The sequence below is a fragment of the Microtus ochrogaster genome (genome assembly GCF_000317375.1).
Source record: "Microtus ochrogaster isolate Prairie Vole_2 chromosome 14 unlocalized genomic scaffold, MicOch1.0 chr14_random_2, whole genome shotgun sequence".
Taxonomy (NCBI): Eukaryota; Metazoa; Chordata; class Mammalia; order Rodentia; family Cricetidae; genus Microtus; species Microtus ochrogaster.
Genome location: NW_004949097.1, coordinates 9,702,693 through 9,724,879, shown reverse-complemented (window position 1 = coordinate 9,724,879; position 22,187 = coordinate 9,702,693).

Here is a 22,187-nt window from a genome sequence, read left to right as displayed (position 1 = left end):
GCCTCACGCTTTCTGACTGAGAGTTCTAAGAAAGACAGTGGATCCTTATCTTTGGGTTATAGATTTATACTTTAACAAAATACAAAATTATGACCCACAAAACCATAGGTTATAAACACAAGATTAGAATTCATAATGCAGGTGGGCAAAGATGGACAAAAGTGCACTGTAACCCTCATCCCCTCCTCCACCAGAGTGCTGTGTTAAGAAAAATTATCCAGGCTTGATCTTGGGGCATAATATTACCTATAGGGGTCTATAATATTAGCTATCCAGGAGGCTGATGCAGAAGAATGATTCATCTAGGCAACTTAGTAGGACGCTGTTTTAAATAAAAACATAAAGGAATGTAAGTGAAACTTAGGTGGAGAGTTTGCTGCTTGCCTAAGCAGAGGCTGTATATTCCAATATCAGTACACAAAATGGAAAGGAAGGAAGGAGGGAGGGAAAGAGGAAGAAGATATGTGAAAGGAAGGCATAAGAAAAAAGAGAGGAAGAAGGGGAAGAACAGGAAGGAAGGAGAGGCAGGGAGGAGGATGGAGAGAAATGGAGGAAGGGATGGAAGAAGAGGATGGAGGGCGAGAAGAAGAATGGAAGGGGAAAGAGAAAGAGAACAAGAAAGGGGAGGAAGGGAGAGGAAAGAGTGAGAGGAAAAGAGAGAAAGCCTGACAAAATTTAAAAAGAAAGCCCTTTCAAGAATGTGCTTAGATATGACCTGCAAGTTGCCTGCTAGGTACAGAGATGCCAGAAGACTCTTCTAGAAATGCCCTGGAGCAAACACCGGGGCTAGAGAGATACAGTGGCCACCTTACTTATCAGACTCCTGTGATGCAGGAGACAGCAGAGTGGGCGTGTTCTCACCAGGCATTATCGTGTGGCTTGCTGGGCTTGCAGGCTGCCTTCTACCTACCTGCATTCTGGGGAAAGACAGCCTCGCTATGCACCACTGCAGGAGGCACAGCATCTACGACACTAGACGCTGGTAGGAGATCGACAAACTACAAATTGTCTGTTCAGCAGAGATGCAGATGATCTCCACTTGGGAAGGAAATGCAATCCAGAGAGCCATTGCATTGCTCATGCCAGGCCAGTAGCTGTGACAACCAGTCATTGTTGCCAACTCTACAGGATTTAGAATCATCATGGAAACACTCTTCTGGGTGGTTCTGTAAGGACCCACCAGAAGATGTTCCCAGAAGAGTCAACTCACACAGGAACCCCAGAAGATACTTCTGTTTTAAGTAATTTTCTATTGCCATTACAAAACACCATGACCAAGGTAACTTTTAAAAGAAAGCATTTAATTGGCAGATTATAAAATCTATGACAATCATTGTGGAAGCATGGCAGCAGGTAGGCAGCAATGGCATTGCAGCAGTGGCTGAAAGCTTTTATCCAATCCACAGCATAAGAGAGACAGACTGAAAGAGTCTTGAAATCTGAAAGTCCAACCCCCCAGTGACACACCTCCTCTACCAAGACCACACCTCCCATCCTTTTCAAACAGTTCCACCAACTGGGAACCAAGCATTCAAATATATGAGCCTAAGGGGGCCATTCTCATTCACACAATCACACCTTTCTCCTTTAAGTTGCTTCTATCAAGTATTTTTCCATAGTAAAGAGTTAAGTAACTAACACAGCAGTCATACTAAGCACTCATATCAGTTTCTAATCCTCCAGTAGATGCAGCCCAGCTTTTAGTACTCTATGAAGCATATGAGTCTCTGCATGTGCTCATGTCATATTTATCTATGAATTGTGCATTTAACACTTGCAAATTTATACTCAGATGGGTATGAAAAGATAACATAGAAACCTAAAGAAGAATTCCTTTAGAGAAAGCTATCGAGAGACAGAGAGATGGTTTACTGGGTAAAGGCCCTGCTGTCATCAAACCTGATTATTGGAGTTCAATCCTCAGGTTCCACCACAGTGGAAAGAGAGAACCAACGCCCCAGAACTGTCTTCTAACCTCCACATGCACATACCTAGCATATGTGTGCCTGTAAACAAACACACTGCCTGGAGACCCGGGAACAACTGGTTGGACAGCACAGAAACTGAGGATAGAACCAAAATAAAATATTAGAAAGTCAATAAAGTGATTCCTAATTCTGCTATACCCTTAGACCACAGCTTAGCATGATTGTCATCAAAGAGGCCACATCCAGTAGCTGATGGGAAAGATGCAGATACCTACAGCCAAACATTAGGGGGAGCTCTGAGAACCTGTGGAGGAGGAAGGGGAAAGATTGTAGGAGCCAGAAAAGTCAAAGACACCAGGCGATAACAGCTCACAGAATCAACTACGCAGGGCTCATTAGGGGCTCACAGAGACTGAAACAGAGCCTTCATGGGTCTGTGCTAGGTCCTCTGCATACATGCTCTGTTGTTTAGCTTGGAATGTTTATGGGACTCCTAGCAGTGGGGATAGGGGTGTCTCCGTCTCTTTTGTCTGCTCTTAGGACCCTTTTCTTCCTTTGGGCTTACCTGCTCTTTTCTGAAGGGAAATTGTAGAAGGAGCTGCGGGCTGCATTCCTGCCACCCAGCTCCTGGCTGCCTGGCTAGCTTATGCCCCGAAATAACAACACACAAATTGTATTCATTTAAACACTGCCTGGCCCATTATTTTCAGCCTCTTATTGGCTAATTCTCACATCTTGATCAACCCATTTCTAATAATCTGTGTAGTACTATGAGGTGGTGGCTTGCCGGACAAGATTCAGCATGTCTGACCTGGCAGCTGGCTCCATGGTGTCTGACCAACTATGCTTTCTTTCTCCCAGCATTCTGTTCTGTCTACTCCACCTATCTAAATCCTGCCCTATCAAAAAGCAAAGGAAGTTTCTTTATTAACCAATGAGAGTAACACATAGACAGATGACCCTCCTCCATCAGTGGGAACTTTCCATGAAGGTGTGCTGTTGAATGCTGCCAAGAACTGAACATATTAATTGCCACGAAGAATCAGTGATCAGAGCAACTTGCATTATTAAAGAAAACAGAAGAGAGTGGGGACTTGTTTTCATGTCAGCCCTTCTCCATCTGAGCACTTTCAAGGAATATTCTATTTGTTTTTGTTTGCTTATTATTGTTGTTTTGTTTTTTGAGACAGTTTCATGCAGTGCCGAGGTTACAGGTAAGTACTACATCCAGTTTTATGCAGCACTAGAGATCAGCCCAGAGCTTCATGCAATCAAGACAAGCACTTTCCCAGTTAAAATCCTCAATGTTTATTGATCAGACTAGGAAGGAAATGAGAGGGGAAGGCAGAGAGTCTGCCTCCGCTAGAGAGAGGTAAGCAGTTCTCAGAACCTTCTCCTATGGCTCTGGAAGCCAAGAAAGGAAAAGTACACAATCAACGAGGAATAACGGAAACAAAACAGGCACTTGCTACTGAAGATCCTCTCTGATTTCTTTCCTCTGCGAGTGACATTTTCCCAACCATATTTTTATCAGTCTCGTCATTCATACATGTCTTAAAATGTTTCTGAAATATAGATGCACAATTTTTTTTCTGACAGCTAGTATAGCTGGATGAGGTGGAACACCCTGCAATTCTAGCCCTTGAGAGGGAGTCAGGACATTTGAGGTCATCCTCAACTACATAGTAAGTTCAAAGCCAGCCTGGTCTACATGAGATCTTGTCTCAAAAAATCAAGAACAAATAAACAAGCAAATTAAATAATATTTTATCCAAGGGCAGATTTTTTTATCTTTTAGTGATATATATATATATATATACAAATGCATATCTACATATATATCAATAATTTCTAACTGCTGGAGATTTTTGCCACTTAGGGCACATAAAACCACATCTAGAGACTTTATTGGTCTCATATACCAATGACACACAGAGAATAAAAGTCAAGGAGGGTCCTAAATACTCCAAAATGAACAGGTCATCATCCACAACAAACTTACTGGAAGCACCATGGTTAAGAACACAGGACTGACAGAAGGCTCAGTGGGTAAAGCACGCACCAGGCAAGGCCGACAACCCAAGTTTGAGCTACAGAACCCACCTTAAAAGGCAAATACAGGGGTGCATCTGTATTCCCAGAATTCCTTCAGCAGATGGCAGGTGGAGACAGAAGGACTCCGCAGCTACCTCTGCCCCTGTACCGCAACCAGCCTGGGAAACACATCACAGCGGCAGATGCAAAAGAGACCCTGTTTCAACAAGACAGAAAATCAGAACAACTCCAGGAAGTCATCCTCTGACCTCAACGGGTATGCTGTGGCACATAGATAGACAGACAGACAGATAGACAGACAGACAGATATTAGATAGATAGATAGATAGATAGATAGATAGATAGATAGATAGATAGATAGATAGATAGATAGATGATAGATAGATATTAGATAGATAGATGATAGGTAGATAGATAGATAGATAGATAGATAGATAGATATTAGATAGATAGATAGATAGATAGATAGATATTAGATAGATAGATAGATAGATAGATAGATAGATAGATAGATAGATAGATATTAGATAGATAGATAGATATTAGATAGATATTAGATAGATAGATAGATAGATAGATATTAGATAGATAGATAGATAGATAGATGATAGATATTAGATAGATAGATAGATAGACAGACAGATATTAGATAGATAGATAGATAGATAGATAGATAGATAGATAGATAGATAGATAGATAGATAGATAGATAGATAGATAGATTTTTAAAGCTACAAGAAGCACCAAGCTAACAGAATCCCCACATGGAGAGTGTGGTTAGGTGTTCTGATGCAACTGCCCTCACCTCAGTTGTAATAGTTTTGTAAGACAGCAAAACTCTGAGTCTTAAAAGGTGTTGTATTAATCTAAATCTATTTTTTAAAATGTTCATTTCAGGCTGGTTTTTGGTCAAGGTGCACATTTGTAGTCTCCGCATCTCATTAAACAAATATCTGAGAAACGCTCCATTGTGTATCTGAATCTCATCTTTAGTTTTCTTTACCCACCCCATTTCATCTCCCACTGTTCTGATACAGCCACGTGCTGCAGAAATGCCTCCCACGTGTTCGGCACGTGCTTACAACCTCTCAAAGACATTCCTCTGCGGGCGCCCTCCCCCTCCCTACTGTTTACCGCCCAGCTACATAAATAACAGATTGCCTAGTGATAACACTGGATCCAGTTGGGAGCAAAACCCACCAATAATGTTTTCCTTCTCAGTCAGTCTATTAGCAGGATATGTGCCTTTCCCACAAGCCACGATCAGAGCCGGTAACTATCAAAGCCATTTTCGCATTTAAAAATAATCCTTTCCCTTCAGAATTCTGGCTGTCTCTTATTAGTTGGAAAAGGGATTGTGTGTGTGCGTGTGTGTGTGCATGTGTGCACATGTATGGATTTAGCTTTTTTGCCTTCCAATTTGTGATCAGAGTAAAACCATTCTGGTTTCTGGCATGCACGGTCCTCCCATTTCATTGAATTCAGAACGAACAATATGACTGATATAGATGCTATAGACAGAACCACTGATCTGAGCTTAGACTTTCGTTCCAGAACCTCGGATCCCTTTTAGTTTAAAATCTAAATGTACATAAAAGAATATATAATTTCTATTTTTTTCCTGGCTGAATTTAAGACATAAAATCGTGGTGATCCAAGAGGCCTTGGTGCATGTTTTTATCAGTCTATATTTATTTCTTGGAATCTAAATGTCATCGCGCTGAATGGGCTTCTTATTTGAAGAGTCAAGTTCCCTTCTAGAAGGAGGCCATATGGTCCGATTCTGCTGAGCAGACGAGTGATTCGCTAAGACGAGACCGGCCTTTAATGTCACCTAGACAATATCTAGTCCATTTTCTCTGGTTTTGAGGCTGGCCAGCAGGCAGTGCCCAGCCCCTTTCTTCTCTCTCCACTTGAGGTGACTTCCTTGCCCAGTCACTCTTTCTGATCATTCCCACATTGATTTTAATTACTGAGTTCCTTTCATTTCCTTTTATGCTTGCTCTGTGTGTATATGCATGTGTGCGTGTGTGCGTGTGTGTGCTCGTGTGTGTGTGTGTGCTCGCATGTGTATGAGCATATCACAGGGCATGTGGCAGTCAGCAGGCAACTTGGTGGAATCCTGTCCTACATCCTTGTGGGTCCCCAGAGATCAAATACAGCTCATCGGGCTTGGCAGTAAAGTCCTTACTCATTGAGCCATCTTGCCTTATTATTCATGGAGTCTCTAACTTTAAACCGCATTCAATATTCCTTCACACTGACTATGTATTCTGTCCCATGCTTCCCAGCCGCACTCCAAACGTGCGGTGTTAGCTCCGCGACTGATGAGGGGTCTGGTCCTTCAGTGGGAGCCACGAGGCTGGGCTGAATAGCACGAAGCAGACTGGGCTCACAGAGCACTCCACTCACCCCGCGTTGATCGGCTGCCTCTATTTCTGCTTTTGGCACAAGCATTGCTGCGTATGTGCTAGAGTTTGCACAGCGAGGCACCGCCGTTCTACACTCCGCTTTTTTCTTAACATTTAGAGACTTTTGAGTCTCGTGTAGAAGGAACCCGGCTTAATTAAATCATTTGTATCTAATCTCATATGTTGCATGCGCGATCTCTCTCTCGCGCCCTTCCAGCTCCCGTGTTCTGTTCAGTTACTGGTGACTGACCAGCCCTCTCTTGCCTTTTTATTTATAGACCTTGGCTTTCCATTTAATATTTCTTAGTGCACTTATTTTTTTTTAACTGCTGCTGCTCTGATTTTTTGGCATAGACACTGGTGCCTTCTGGACTGTGGTAAGCTTTGACAAGACTGAAGAGGGGGCCCGACTGAATTTGTCTAGTACAGCTCGCGTCCCACTCAAAATAACTTCTCCTTTAAAAAAATCTATTTTTACTGGTTCAAGCCTCGTCTAATCTTTCAATCATAAGGGTGAGCCTTGCATTTTATTTTAAAGTCTAAGGGGTAGCATTTACGACTTAATAAGGGAAGAAAATCATTTAATTTTGTATATTTAGCGTGGGTTAATGTCACGGAATTTAATCTGTTGTTTGACTGTAGTGGGATAACCAGCCTTATAGGACAAAAATATCAAACACTTGGCCTTTTCCAGTTTAAAAAAAAAAATTCTTCCCCTTTGCCAATTCTTGAACTTTATATGTGACATGAAGCGTGACTCCAATCATCAATGAAGACTTACATAAGAAGCAGGAAGCGTGGCATAAATAGTCTACATTAGAAGTTACACTCATACGAATGTCTATCCAGCGGACCTTCATGGATGCTAAATTAGCAGCCTCTGAGCTGCTTAGGAAAATTGTATTACAAAGGAAATAGAAATCATTAAGGAACAGGAATAAAAAATTTTAATTGGCCCACGCTTGCTCGTGGCTGCCCAGGCCTCTTCATCAGCTCCTGGTGGGCAGCGAGCTTACCCTGTTCTTTGAGGCTTGGTAGAACTGGGATAGAGCAAATGAATTCAGGAAAAAATAACTCATGGTCTGTCACTTCCTATTATCATAGGAAGGCTGCAACTACAGATCAAAAAGATGATTCTTTTCTTTTATTTTTGAGTAGATTAAAAAAAATGTTTCTGGTTGTACATCTTAAAAATTATATATTAAAAAATGCAATAAAATCCTGGCTCTGACTTCTGCTTCTATCTGCCCTGTTTGCCACCTCCACCTTCCAAGGTTCCCTAGTTTTTATTAGTTTCTTGGGTATGTGCACAGAGTTTCATTATACAATTATAACCAAAAATGTAAGCTTATATCCATACTATCCCCAGTGTCTTATATAAAACATGGAGCACATACCTCCGGATTTTCAGTCCAGGCAGATCTCTATGAGTGCCTCCCTACACTACATATTAAAGGACACGGGCCATTATTTATCCGCCGAGTCCTCCACTGAGGCACATTCGGTGACTCCTGGCTGTTTACGTGACAAGCAACGTCATAACAAATGAACTCATGTGTGACTCACTCCCCTGTTCACAGCTGCATCTGTAGGATTAACTCCGGGAGTGAAATGTCCGAGTGTGAGGAAAATTCATATATAGATAGGCAGTGGCAATTTGCGCTGCAGAAGTATTATATCATTCCAGTCTGGTGGCTTAAAAATGCGTTTGTATACAAGTTTAATTAGCATTTGTTTCATTGTGAACAATTCGAACTTTTAAAAAATATCTTTAAAGGTTCAGTTGAATTTCTCTTCCTTCTTGATTGTATTTTTATTCACTAATCATATTTTTTTTAAAAAAATGACAAGTAGATTTTTTCTTGTCAATTTCTAGAAGCTCTGTGTGCAATCTTTTAGTCATAATGAGTTTTATTTCTCCCAATATCACTTACGTACTGACTTCCTCATGGGGTGTGCATCTATCTATATGTGTGTGCTAAGCCTTGTGAGGGGGACTCGAAATACGTGTCCCAATTGATCTGGATTGATAGCTCATCTTTATTATCAGCCTGACTGGATTTAGAATCACTATGGAACTATACCTCTGGGCGTGTCTACAGAAATGATTCCAGATATATTTAACTAGGGGATGAACACCCACCCTCAAGGTGGGTGGCACCATCCATGGGGTGGGGTCCTGGAATAAGAGAGAAGACAGTGAGCCAAGCACCAGCACTCTCTCTCTCTGCCTCCGACAATGAGGACCATGTGACCAGCTGCCCCGGGCTCCCATTGCCCTGATGGCCTGGCTAGTCCCCTGCATGCTCCAACTGTGAACCAAAATAAACTGCCCTTGGGCATACTGTCACCGCCATGTAAGATGTAATTAGCCTTTTCATTGTTTTCTCTAGTAGCCCATTTCCCAGATGAGAGAAAATAAAGGCAAAACATACTTAACTGCCCTAAAGTTCCAGAACTAATAACAGATAAAAACCAGGAGTTGAATTCATATAACAGACTTGAATGCCTTCACTCTCCTTATACTTAACTATATGATATCTCCTTTTACATATAGTTAGTCATAAGTCTCACCAGAGTTGAAATCAATTTTAAATAAATAAATCTTCAATTCACCAGATTACTAGGAGACTAAACCAATAGGATTTTGGGTCCCCAAATCCTTCGCCTATCTCCCCATCCTTTCTGGGCTTACATACCCTCAGCATCCTTCCTCACTCCTCATTTAAAGGTACCATCTCGGTCATACATCCAGACACCTGTCTTTGCTCTGTTACACCTACAATGGCCTCCTGCTTCTCCCTACACCTATTTCCTGGAGAGAATCACGCCATTCTCAAAGGGTCACAACCCCACCACAGCGCATGTGACCCATCCTGAGCCCATAATGAGGACATGTTCTGTGATTAAATTATCCCATGAGTCAAAACAATCATATAATAAGACCCTTAGCTCCTTAGGCCTCTGACTTCAGCCAAATTGCCCCAAGACCTACCAAGTCATACAACTAGCATGCGAGAAGCCCTAGACTCAATTCCCAATACCATGACATAAGGTAATAGTTTTAAACTGTTTTTAGATTACTTATTTTAAAAATTTTATGTGTATGTATGTGTACCTGAGTATATGTATGCATACAATGTGCGTGAAGATGCCTGTTGATAGCAGAAGAGGGTATTTGGTCCTTTGGGACTGGAGTTAAAGGCAGTTGTGAGCTGCCAAGTGTGGGTTCTGAAGTCACATAACCTGGCAAGTCCCCAAAGCTGTGAGTGATTATTTAACTGACCACCTAAATGCTGGCTTTTCCGGTAAAATCTAATTTTAAAAGCAGTTAACACTGAGCCAAGGAAATAAACAGCTGACCAACATTGCAGTGGCTGTGTTGGGAAGGCAGGCACCTACCCAAGGGCCTCCAAGGGTCTCCAAACATTACCTACATAGGTGTCCATTCCTTACCCCCTCCTATGGATACAGATGCTCATGTGTTGTACACTTGAGTTTCCTTTGTTTTCATGTTATCTTGGTTTTCTAATATCTCCTTACATTTTTAAAGCCAATACAGATGGTTTTTAAGCTAATTGAGGGTCACAGTACAGTCAGTTTGGGGTTTAACTATCGTCCACCCTCACTGCTTTCCTGGAAATCCCACCCAACCCCAAGATTTTTACTAGCCTACAAAAGCTAAATTATGACTAATTATCATTTTACTTAATTTGTTACATGAGAAGAACTGAAAATATCACTAGTAACTACATATGACAGTTTTTATGGACTATTAAATCACTGTTTCAGTCCACCTGAAAAAGCTAATTTGGGGGCTTAGAGAGATGGTTCAGCAGTTGGGAGAACTTGGCTGCTCTTCCAGAGGGCCTCGGTTGAGTTCCCAGAACCCACACTTGGCAGCTCAAAACTGCCTGTAACTCCAGTCCCAAAGGATTCCTCTTCTCCTACCTCCTCTGCGATCAGCAGGCACCTCCATGAACATCGTGCACATACCTATACTCAGGCGCACATACATACACATCAAAACTTTTAAATAAAGAACTGGCCTAAAAACAGTTTAAAAACTATTAACTTGTGTCACGGTATTGGGAATTGAATCTAGGACCTCTCGCATGCTAGACAAGCTCTCCACCACTATGTCCCCAGCCTTTAAAACTAAATATTAAAATCAGTTCTGGGAGTTTTACTCAGTGGCAAAGCACTCGCCTAGCATGTGTGAGACCCTTGGTTCAATCCTCAGCATAGCAAAAAATAAAAACTAAAAATAAAAACCATATGGTCTCACTATACCCAGAAAAACGTTGACAAATCCTATATACATTCCTGGTCAAAAAATTTTTTTAAAAATTAAAAAAAAAACTTTCCCTAAACTAGGAATAGAATGGAAACTGGTGGTGGCCATTTACAAAATCCTTCAGTTGACACTATACTTAAGGGTTGTCTTAGACAGAGCCTCCTCCGTAACAAAACACTATCGACAAGGTGGCTTCAAGGACAGAGATCCACCTCTCTGCTCTGGAGGTTGAGATGCAGGGTCCAAGTGTTGGTAGAGCTGGCCTCGCTCTGAGGTCTCTCCCCTTCGCTCATAGTTATCTTCTCCCTCAGCCTCCACCCGGTTTTTCTCGGTCCTCAAACACATCTGAGACCTGATTTCTCATCTATCAATGTCTGTCACGCTGGATTCTGGTCCAATCGTATAAACCAGTTTTCCCTTAACCTCCTCAGTCAAGGCTTTCTCTCCAAATTGTCACATCCTGAGACACTGAGGATTAGGATTTTAGCATGGGAATCTAGGTTGCAGGGAACACAATTCACCATCTCAGTGCTTAAAGACAATGCCCCCCCCTCAAGAAAGGAATATGCAGGAACGCTCCTGTCAACACTTCTTTCCGTGTCACCGCCAAGACTCCAGCCACCTCGGAGGCACAGAGTGAAAGATAACCGGATGGGAAGGGGAGAGAGAAAACGATTTGTATCCATGGGTGATATGGTGAACTGTGAGGAAAACCCAAAGCTGCTGAAATATTAGATATGTTAGCAAATTTGAAAAGATGAAGCTACACAACTCAAGAGAATGTCTCTATACTAACAATGAAAAACTGAAAATGTTTAATGCTTTTACAATAGCGTAAAAGAAATGACACACTTTGGTACACATCTCATCAATATGCATGAGATTTATACGATGAAAATAGGAAGATGGTGCTAAGAGCGCTTGCAGGAGACCTGTATAAACAGTTTCACCTGCCTTTGTCACTGTCCGTCAAATAGCCACAAACTGATGGATCCTAGCTAAGTCACTAGCTAAAATCTCAGCAAACCTCTATGAAGAAATTCATAACAATCCTAACAAATGTGGTATCCAGCCGGAAAGGAAGAACAAAGCTGACTATAATTTCTTAAAGGAATGCAGAACTGTCTTTGTTAACTAAAGATATTCAAATAGATTAGTGAATCAAGACAGATGCACCTCTACCCTTGTACAAACACTTGAGTTCTGGGAAAGATACAAAGATAGTTGAATAGAGAGACAAGTGGAACCTTTTCTACAAATGGCACCTGTTTCCAACAAATGGCCCATTAAAAAAATGATACTTTAGCACTACCTCATATTATATACATACAGATTTTTAAAAAATGTACTGGAGACATGGGCCAGCAATTGAAAGTGCTTGCTGCTCTTCCAAAAGAACAAGATTTGGTTCCCTGTAACCACACAAAAACATACACCTATCCAGTAGCTCCAGTTCCAGCGGATCCAGAGCCCTCTTTGGCCTCCATATGTATGCACATGACACACATACATATATGAAGGCAAACACTTGTTCACAACAAATTAAAGTAACTTTTGAATTGAACCCAAAATTTAAGATCAACATATACATCAATGTAAGATAAAAATTAATTTTTAAAAATTGTGGTTTCTTTTAAAGTGAAAATCTTTTGATATTACACTAGAGAAAGATTCCTTAGCTGCACAAAGATGTGCGCAGATATAGCAATCCTAAAAGTAGCACAGTGGGCATTGGGAAGATCAGCTCTTCCGATGCTCGTTCTTAAATGGAAGGATTCACCGTCTAGAAAACAATTGTAAATCAAATAGTCACTAAAGAATTTGTGTCCAAGTAACTCACAAACTCAAGGAAGTCAGACATGGATGGGGTACACCTCTGTAATCCCAGCACTCAGGAGCTAAAGCAAGAGGATCACCTGTTGTAAGGGGGCCGCTAGTTAGTTCCCGATTGCTCAGCCCCGAAATAATCACACAGGAACTGTATTATTTAAAACACTTCCTGGTCCATTAGCTCTAACTTCTTATTGCTAACTCTCACATCTTAATTTAACCCATTTTCATTAATCTATGTATTGCCACGTGGCAGTGGCTTACCAGGTAAAGTTCTCAGTGTCTGTCTCTGGCAGCTCCATGGCTTCTCTCTGACTCCACCCTTCTTTCTCCCAGCATTCAGTTTAATTTTCCCCTGCCTACATAAGTTCTGCCCTATCAACAGGCCAAGGCAGTTTCTTTCTTCATTAACTAATAAAAGCAACACATAGACAGAAGGACCTCCCACATCAATCACCTCCTTGGGCTTGAGGCCAGGCCTGGGGTACACAGTAAATTCAAGGACAACCTGGAATACAAAGTGAGACTCTGTCAAAAAGTGAATACAACAAAACCCTCACCTCGGTAAGTAAAGCATGGGAAGGATTTCAGGACTCTGATGGGGCTTCCTGAGAAACTAGAAATACAGCTAGTGACACAGTCAGACCAGCCCGGGGAATTAAACCAAGGTAATCAAAGGGAGCATCCTAGAACGAGTCCACTGAGCATGTCCATGTCTACTATAGTGACATCAAAATGAGCCCAGAAAATCAGCTCAGGCCTTCAAGGACAGAAGATGGATAAAGAAAGTATTGTGTCTATGAACACTGAAGTGGGATTCAGTTGTAAAATCAATGAGATCATGTCACTCACATGAAAATGGATAGAACTGGAGGTCCTCGTGTTAAGGGAAACAAGCTGGACTCAGAAAGATGCCCTGTGCTTTCTCCCAAATTGATGTTAATGATTGTGCAATGCAAAGGAAGCAATGAACCAAGAAAAGAACAATATGGTACAATTGCACTGATGGAAAATACCAGAAAATGCAAACCAGCCTCTAGTGATAGGAAACAGATGAATGCTTGCCTAAAAGGATGAGAGTAAGAACTGACCAAGAGGTACACAGAAACCGTTGGGGGACATATTCACTGTACCGCTAGTGCACATGTACAACCAATCAAACAGCACAAGCTCAATATGTGTGTTTTACTATAGACCAATTACAGCTCAGTAGGAGCAACCATTAGAACCCCAGCAGCTCACCTTCCAAGTGTTCTGCTGCTCTCCAGCAGAATTCACGTGCCCTGGCTTACACCGGTCTCTCAGAATCTTCCTACTCTGGGTTCCATCATGTCCTCTCTATCTATTGAAATGTTTCTCCATCCTCAAGTCCCTTGATGTCTGAGTAAAACACCCTTGTCTCCAAAATGCTATTCCCAACATTTCATTATCAACGTGAGCCGCTCCTGACTGTAGAATCTCACCTATTGATTTATTCTGCCCGTGTAATCTGATTTCTGTGGAATCATCAGCCTGTGTACACCGGTAGTTCCTTGACAGAAAGTTTGGGGGATTTTGTTGCTTGGTTGGTTAGTTGTTTAGTTTCACGGCAGAAGTCTTCATTATTGAAGCTCTGTGTAACTGTTTCAAGGGTGGATGGATGCATGGAGGAAAGCACAGAAGATAACATATTCCATTCCCTCAGCTCAAGTTTATCTCTGAAAGGCAACTTCGGTTGTAATAATCCAGTTGGCGCAGATGTGTTAATTGGTGCTCATGTGTTTTCTGCACAAGGAACTCGTTTTTAACATGTCTCCCTGGAGATAACCTCTTAACCCAAAGGGACAATTCTTGCAATAGACATTTCAGACACTATGGAAGGCGGACGGGAAAATAACATTAAGAAGAAAGAAGACCTTGCCATGCCCTCACATGATCCTGACTGACAGCCACAAGGAAATGATGGTTCCCCACGTGAGTCTCTAGATTTTTCCCAAGACTCCCCAAGTGTCTCTAAGGAGCAGCTGTGATATGGGGAGCAGCTGACTTGCCTGAAAATGAGAAGAACCTACAACACTATTTTCTTAACTGCAGGGAAACAGAGGAAGAGAAGAAGAGCCAAGAGTCTGAGTGTTCTAGCTCCTCCAAACCCAGGATTTTCAGATATTGTCACTTCAAGATTTCACCAAACTCTTGAAAAAATATTTGACACACGTCTGAAATGGTTATACCCTAGAGCTCATGATATGCTGTTAGCAATACTAAGATGGAGGACAGCAATTATTGATTTGTTGAGTAACATTTTCATCAGAGTATAAGAACTATGGGTTACCACACTTCAGGAGATGCAGGATATGTGTACAATAAGCACAACGAAACGGCTTCAGTGTGCAGAAATGACTTGACGTGAAAACTGAGCTATATTAACTACTTAACTGCTCATATCTTCAGAGTGTAGTACGCTGCTCATCTTTTGTTGAGTTGCTAAATCACAAGTGTGATAACGGTGCCTTGCTTTCTCACAGACCTTCATTTATTTACAAAATACCTTCCATAGATCTAATATATAAAAGACTCACTTGCGCTGATTTTTAAATTTTGTTTTTAGTTAAGCGTATATAATAGTGTTCATGCTTTTGAGGAACAATGTGTTGTGCATGTGTGCCACGCAGGATAACGTGGGGTAATTAGCCTTTCTGTCTTCCTATCATATTTTCAGATTCAGAGTCTTTGAATGTCTCCCTCTGGTTCTTCATGAAATATAGAATAAGCCATTATGAACAATAGGCAGCTGTGCTGCAGAACACTACAACTTAATTTAGCTGTTCAACTATAGTTCTTAACATTTTATTTGTATCTATGTGTGCACGGTGTGTGCATGTGCATGTTCACATGAGTATGCATGTGTGTGGTATGTGTGTGCATGTGTGTATGTGTTTGTTTAGTGTGTGTATGTATGTACTGTGTGTGTGGTGTGTATGTGTGTGCTATGTTGTATGTGTGTGGTGTATGTGGTGTGTGTCTGTGTGCTCTGCATGTGCATGTGTCGTGTGCACTTGTGCATGTGGGGTGGGGGGTGTTATCTAGAGCTTGGATACAGAAGAGAAGGTGGCTTTGTCAAAACACTCCAGAACTCAGAGTTTACTCTAAGAACTAGACATAAGAGGAGTAAGAGGAAGGCTTTTAGACACTGCCGTTGATCATCTGATTTACATCTTCACAGGAGTGAGCTATGAGGAAGGCAAGAATGGACCAGAGACCAGGTACAATAGTGCGTGTGCCATCTGCCTCTAGCAGTCATCTCCCAACAATCAGACTAGCTAGTTTCATTCTTTTAAACAGGATCTCGCATAGCCTAGGCTGACCTCAAATTTACTATTCAGTCAAAGACGGACTTTGAACTCCTGGTCTTCCTGTTCCTTCTTTCAAGTCAGACTAGGTATTATTAGTGTTCTTGGATCCCTTAGAAAGATCATTTCCTTTCCACCTAGGGAGGCATGTGCTAGCCTTCCTGAACCCTCTCCCTGGCTCAACCCTCTCCCCTCACTAGGTCCTCATTAATTAAAACTTGCCCTTTAAAATATGGCTCAATCTTTGCTTCTCTAAGGAAGTAATTCTTGGCACCATCAACCACCAACTGGGTGAGACATTCTATTATATTATTTTTAAATCAGTTTTAATTGTTTGTAGACCTATTTCAATAATTATTTGTGCAATTGGTATTTAACTGTCTGTAACTTCTGCTAGAATGAAAATTAAATGACAATTAAGATGTCAACCTTATTTCCACAGGTACAATTTCCATAAGATGTGTGAAGTCATGGATAATAAATAAACTAGATAAATAAATTAATAGAATTACTCCTTTTGCCTATAGGCAAGAGACATGTCATGCCTCCTGTGAAGTCTATGTTAGTGAAACATCTTGTAGGGGTCAGAAAGATGGCTTAGTAAACAGAAGAGCATGCTACTCAAGACTGACAGCCTGAGTTTAGCCATGTATAAAAGCTAGATGCAGTAGTGCCCATCTATAACCCCAGACTATTAGAGTGAGATGGGAACAGAGACAGGGAAATCTCAGATGCTCATGTGCACCCCTACCTTGGGGTACATGGTGGAAACACAACACCCTGCCTCAAACAGTTAGGAAAGGGACTGGAGAGATGGCTCAGCAGTTAAGATCTTTGCTGCTCTTACACAGGATTTCAGGTTCAGTCCCAGCATCAGCTGGCAGCTCTCAACCATCTATAATTCTGTTCCAAGAGAGCTCTTCTAGACTTTGGTGAGAGCTGGGACCTTGTGTTGTTTGATGATATATCCCGACCAGCACCTGGAACATTGCACGTTCATAGTGAATATTTGTTAAACTAGCAAGTTATGGGAGCAAATAAGGAGTGTTCAATGCCATTTTGTATATGGCAGAAATGAGTATAAATGAGAGGCTGGAGAAATGGCTCAGATGTTAAGAGCACTGACTGCTCTTCCAGAAGATTCTCGCCACCTACATGGCAGCTAAAACACTCTGTAACTCCGGCTCCAAGGATTCTGGCTTGAGGGAGAAGTACATATGATGCACAGAAATATATGCAAGCAAAACATCCATACACATAACATAAAAATAAACACTTTTTAAAAAGTATGAATGACTCCTTGCTGGACAACCTGCAATTTATTGGAACCTGTGTCAAACTTGGGGGTTTGTGGTCCATACATCTTTGTGCATAGACTAGACATCTTTGTGCATAGACTAGATATCTTTGTGCATAGACTAGACATCTTTGTGCACATATTAGACATCTTTGTGCACACACTAGACATCTTTGTGCACAAACTAGATATCTTTGTGCACATACTAAACATCTTCATGCACAAAATAGATACCTTTGTGCATGGACTAGACATCTTTGTGTACACACTAGACATATTTGTGCACACAATAGACATCTTTATGCACAGACTAGGCATCTTTGTATATACACTAGACATCTTTGTGCACACACTAGGCATCTTTATAGGCACACTATGCATATTTGTGCACACACTAGAACAGGCGAGCACTCATACTTCCTCAAAGTGCCTTAAGTAGGAGAAGTGTTCATTAGATCAGACCGTCTGCTTGTTCTAGTGTGATTTGAGTTGCTGGAATCACAACGTGAAACCTGTAAGCAAAGCTTCCAGTCTTGACTGAGAGACCAAACTGGGAATCAATCAGCAAGGCCTTGTTTCTTCATCTCACAAACAGATTGAAGGATGGTGGAGAAGAGTCCATTGGGAACATGGCAGACTGGAGGCTGAGGGAAGGGTGAAAATAGGCAAGAAAAAGATCTCACCACCGGATCACTCTCGGTTACAGGAAACACACTATGAGATACTGCCCGTTTCCACCTCACAGTCTCCTCTCACCTATGAAGGCTTTCTCAGAGGCTCAGCTCTGATCACCTGCAACTGATCAATCACGAATTCATAGCTCAAACCTATAAATATTCCCTTTCAGACTTATTTCGCCATATTTATGTGTGTTTGTCTGTGCACAAGTATATGAGTGCCTGACGCGGCCAGAAGGGGGCGCTGGACCCCTGGAGCTGGAGTTAGAAGGGTTTGTGAGCCATTCAACATGGATGCTGGCATCCAGTCCACTCCTCATGACTGAACAGCAAGCTCCCTTAAACACTGAGCCATCTTCCCAGGCCCTAAATATAATTTTTCTAACAAGCATCTTAGCTTATTTTCTGCATCTGAAAGTCTGATCACAACTGACTTAAAATTGGGATAATTATCATATCAACGTGGTATCTCCGCATATTAAAGAACATAAAAGACAGGACTGATGTAAACATTCCCAGCCCAGGGCCCATGCAGTTAAGAAAATAAAATTAATGGGCGTGTATATCTAAGTGTGATTTTGTCTCCACACAGCTGGACACAAGGGAGGTAATATTCCCTAAAATGTTTCCTTTTTCTTCTTTCCTCTCCAGTCATCGTGAGATCTCCTGTGAGAACAGTAGGAATAAATCTCTACATATCTGCAAGCTGATAATCTGGTGTTAAAGATAACAAACAAGCCTGTTTCACTACTAATTAGTAAGTAATTGGAAACAAGGTTTATTTTTAACTTTTGTGACTTGGGGGTGGTTTGCTTTAACTTATTACATTACTCAGGAGATGGGATGGCCAGTTCCTAGACAGAATTAAGCCAAAGATACATACATTGTGAAAACAGTACCTGCTTCATGAAGGTTCTGTGAGAACTTTCTACGGGAAAGGGGGAAGTTCCCAGCCCATTGCCATAGGTCCTGTAGGGACTCCAAAATGAGAGCTGCTTCCCCTCGGTTCTGAAAACACACACGCCTGTGAAGGAACACAAAGGGAGCAAAGCTTTGGGGTTTCTACTGTTGTGTTTGTAAAAATATATATCCTAAAAGAGAGAGAGTTTCAGTTTATGATCTGAGGGTGTGGCTCATCGTGGTGAGGAAGGTGTGGCGCTGAGGGACAGTGGGCACGCGCGGCTGCTGCTCTTGTCACTGTGGGTCAGGGCACAGTGGATGAACACTGCCGCTCAGCTGCCTCCTTTCCATTCCATCTAGGACCCCGCCCACGCGATGGTGACACCCATATTCAGGCTGAGGTTTTCAGTTTACTCTCTCTAGAAATATCCTCATAGTTACCCAAAGTGTGTGTCATGGATACCGTTGGTGTTTCGTCATCCAATCAGGTGGGCAGTAAGGTTAGCCAGCACACTCTCCAAGGAGCAGGGTTGCATCTGGGCTCAGACTGCCCTTGGCCTCTTCATCCTGAGGTAGTGTGGTCATCTCTTCAAAAAGTCTTGGTTGACTCCTTTCCTTATGTGGATGCCAAGCCTGCCTTCAGGTGGTGATGTAGGATTCCCCTCTGTATGCTGTGAATATCATTGGTTAATAAAGAAGCTGCTTTGAGCCTATGACAGCACAGAACAGGGCAAGGCAGGAATTCCAAGCAGATAAAGGAAGAGAGAGTAGGCAGAGTCAGAGAGATGCCATGGAGTCACTAAGGAGACAGACGCTGGACAGACCTTACCTGTAGGCCACAACCACGTGACGATAAACAGATTGATAAAAATGTGTTAAGATCTAAGAGTTAGCCAGGAATATGCCTAAGCTATTGTCTAAGCAGTGTTTTAATTAATACAGTCTGTGAGATTATTTCGAGTCTAGGTGGCTGGGAACGAATGAGCAGCCTCTGCCAACAGGTGAGTAGCCTGTAGATGCAGATGCCAAGCATGCTTTCAGGAGAATAGCCTGTAGCTGCTCACCAATCACCAGAAAAGAGCACTGGACTCCAACGTATTTCCAGAAAGTTAACCTCAAGCTTTTTAAATAATAATAAAAAAAATACCACAGGAAATTTCCCTAAAAGATAACGTTTCTGTTTCTCAGAAGTCTAGATTTCATTCTTACATGAAACACCCCCCTGGGTGTTGTGGGCTGAGGAGATGGATCAGCCATAAAGAGCACTTGCTACTCTTGCGCAGGACCCCAGTTCAAGTCCCATCACACACATGGCAGCTCAGAACCATGTGTGCTTCCAGTTTCAGGTGATCTGACACCTTCTTCTGGCCTCAAGGGCACCAGGCATACACAAGGTACATATATATGCATGCAGACAAAACAGTCATAAATATAAAATAAAAATAAAGACTTTTGAAAAGTAAACGTAGTGGCCTTACTTCCTGTGTGTGTAATTGGAGGAAATCAGCACTGACTGACATAAATAGGAGGAAGATACCTGTAATAATTGTTTTATAACATGGCATGACAGGTATGTGGAGATCAGAGGATAATCTGAGGTCCCACGTGGAGGGGCCCAGGTACTGAACTCAGCACACCAATCTCGGCAGTAGGTGGCTGTACCCACTGCACTGCTTTTGGGTGCAGGTTACAGTAAGGCAAGACTGTGTCCTCTAAGACCCTGGCAGGGAGAGTCCCCTATCTGCCATAACTGGATATGGATATCATCAAAATCAAATGCATTATGGGAAGATACATATGCAGTAGGAAAAGCAAATTATGACCTGATCAAAGCGGAGAAGTCAAAGCTTACCCAGCTTATTAACCAGCCCCTTTTCAGACCCTATAAAGAGAGACCCCAAAGCTGCAGCCTGGTGCCCTTGAGAACACTCATTCACGCGGCCTACTGCCCATCTTGACAGTCTGTCCTTCTAGAATCTGTTCTACTGTTTTTCTCCAAGTTACCGTGCTACGTTTGCAAATCTATGTGAGCCCGTCTTTCCAACCCTTTGACTCCGAGTGATGAGGGAGAGTCTTCTGTTTCGTGTTAATTTCATTGGTTAAATAAAGAAACTGCCTTGGCCCTTTTGATAGGACAGAAAATTAGGTAGGTGGAGTAGACAGAACAGAATGCTGGGAGAAAGAAGCAGAGTCAGGGAGTCACCATGATTCTCCCACCCTACACAGCCGAAGGTTAAGATCTTCCCTGGTAAGCCACACCTTGTGGGCGACACAGATTATTAGAAATGGGTTAGATCAATATGTAAGAGCTAGCCAATAAGAGGCTGGAACTAATGGGCCAGGCAGTGTCTAAAAGAATACAGTTTCCGTGTAATTATTTCGGGGCATAAGCTAGCCATGCAGGCAGCCGGGTGCCAGGAACGTAGCCTGTTCATATCACTACATCTGAGGCCAAGAACCTGGAAACCTGTGCCCAGATCTTAAGCACCAGTCACAGAGCGACAACCATTGTCACTGGGGAAACACCCTTCATCTTCCCTTTGCTCGCCCACCTGTTGTTTTTAATCCCTTCATTGTGACAGACTACACATACTAAGAAAGAACCTACTGACTGTTTTCTGAGCCAATTGCTAATAAACTGATTTCTATCTGGAATTAAAACTGTATTTTAATGAACTGTATTAATATCATAACTAGCTCGATATAGTTGTAAAACAAAGGCAAGTTTGAAATTGCTTTTTGATCAACACAGTGCATAAATAAAGTGTGGGGTGCCTGACAGCTTTCCCATGCTGCTTTCTCTTTGTTGGGGTACAGGATTTTCTGTGGTCCAGCAGACAGATGCGAGGGGACAGGAGAGTGCTAGACACAGAAAGGCACATTCACAGATCAGAGGTAGTGTGTGCCTGAAAGTCGGGATGAGGTCAGCTCGAAAAGGATCAACAGCCGCGGGGCTCGGTTTGGAGAACTCAGAAAGGGTGTGTTCAATCGCCAATGACGCAGAAAGAAGAGTGTCCACGCCATCACCTGGGATGTTGGCTTCCTTATTTGGCTAGATCCTGCAATCGCCTGGGAACCCAGAACAGCCAGAGCCGCAGCAAGAGAGTGTATTAGCTTCACATTTTTGCCAAATTCCCTGGTTATGCTGGCATCTGACAGAGTTTGAAAGCCAGTGGCCTGCAGCACCAGCTCCTAGATGCAAAGAAGTGGCTGAAATATTTACACAGATTGTGTAATGAAGGAATTGTGTCCCTTTAAAATAACCTGTTGGGGATGTTTTTCCATTTCACAAAGTGCACATTAGGCCAGGTAGTGACCTCCCAGCCAAGACCTTCAAGTGTGAGGACAGAGATGAAGTCCACCACTGCGTACAGAGCCCTTACTGTGTGGTCACTGGAGAACAGAGATGAAGTCCACCACTGTGTACAGAGCCCTTACTGTGTGGTCACTGGAGAACAGAGAT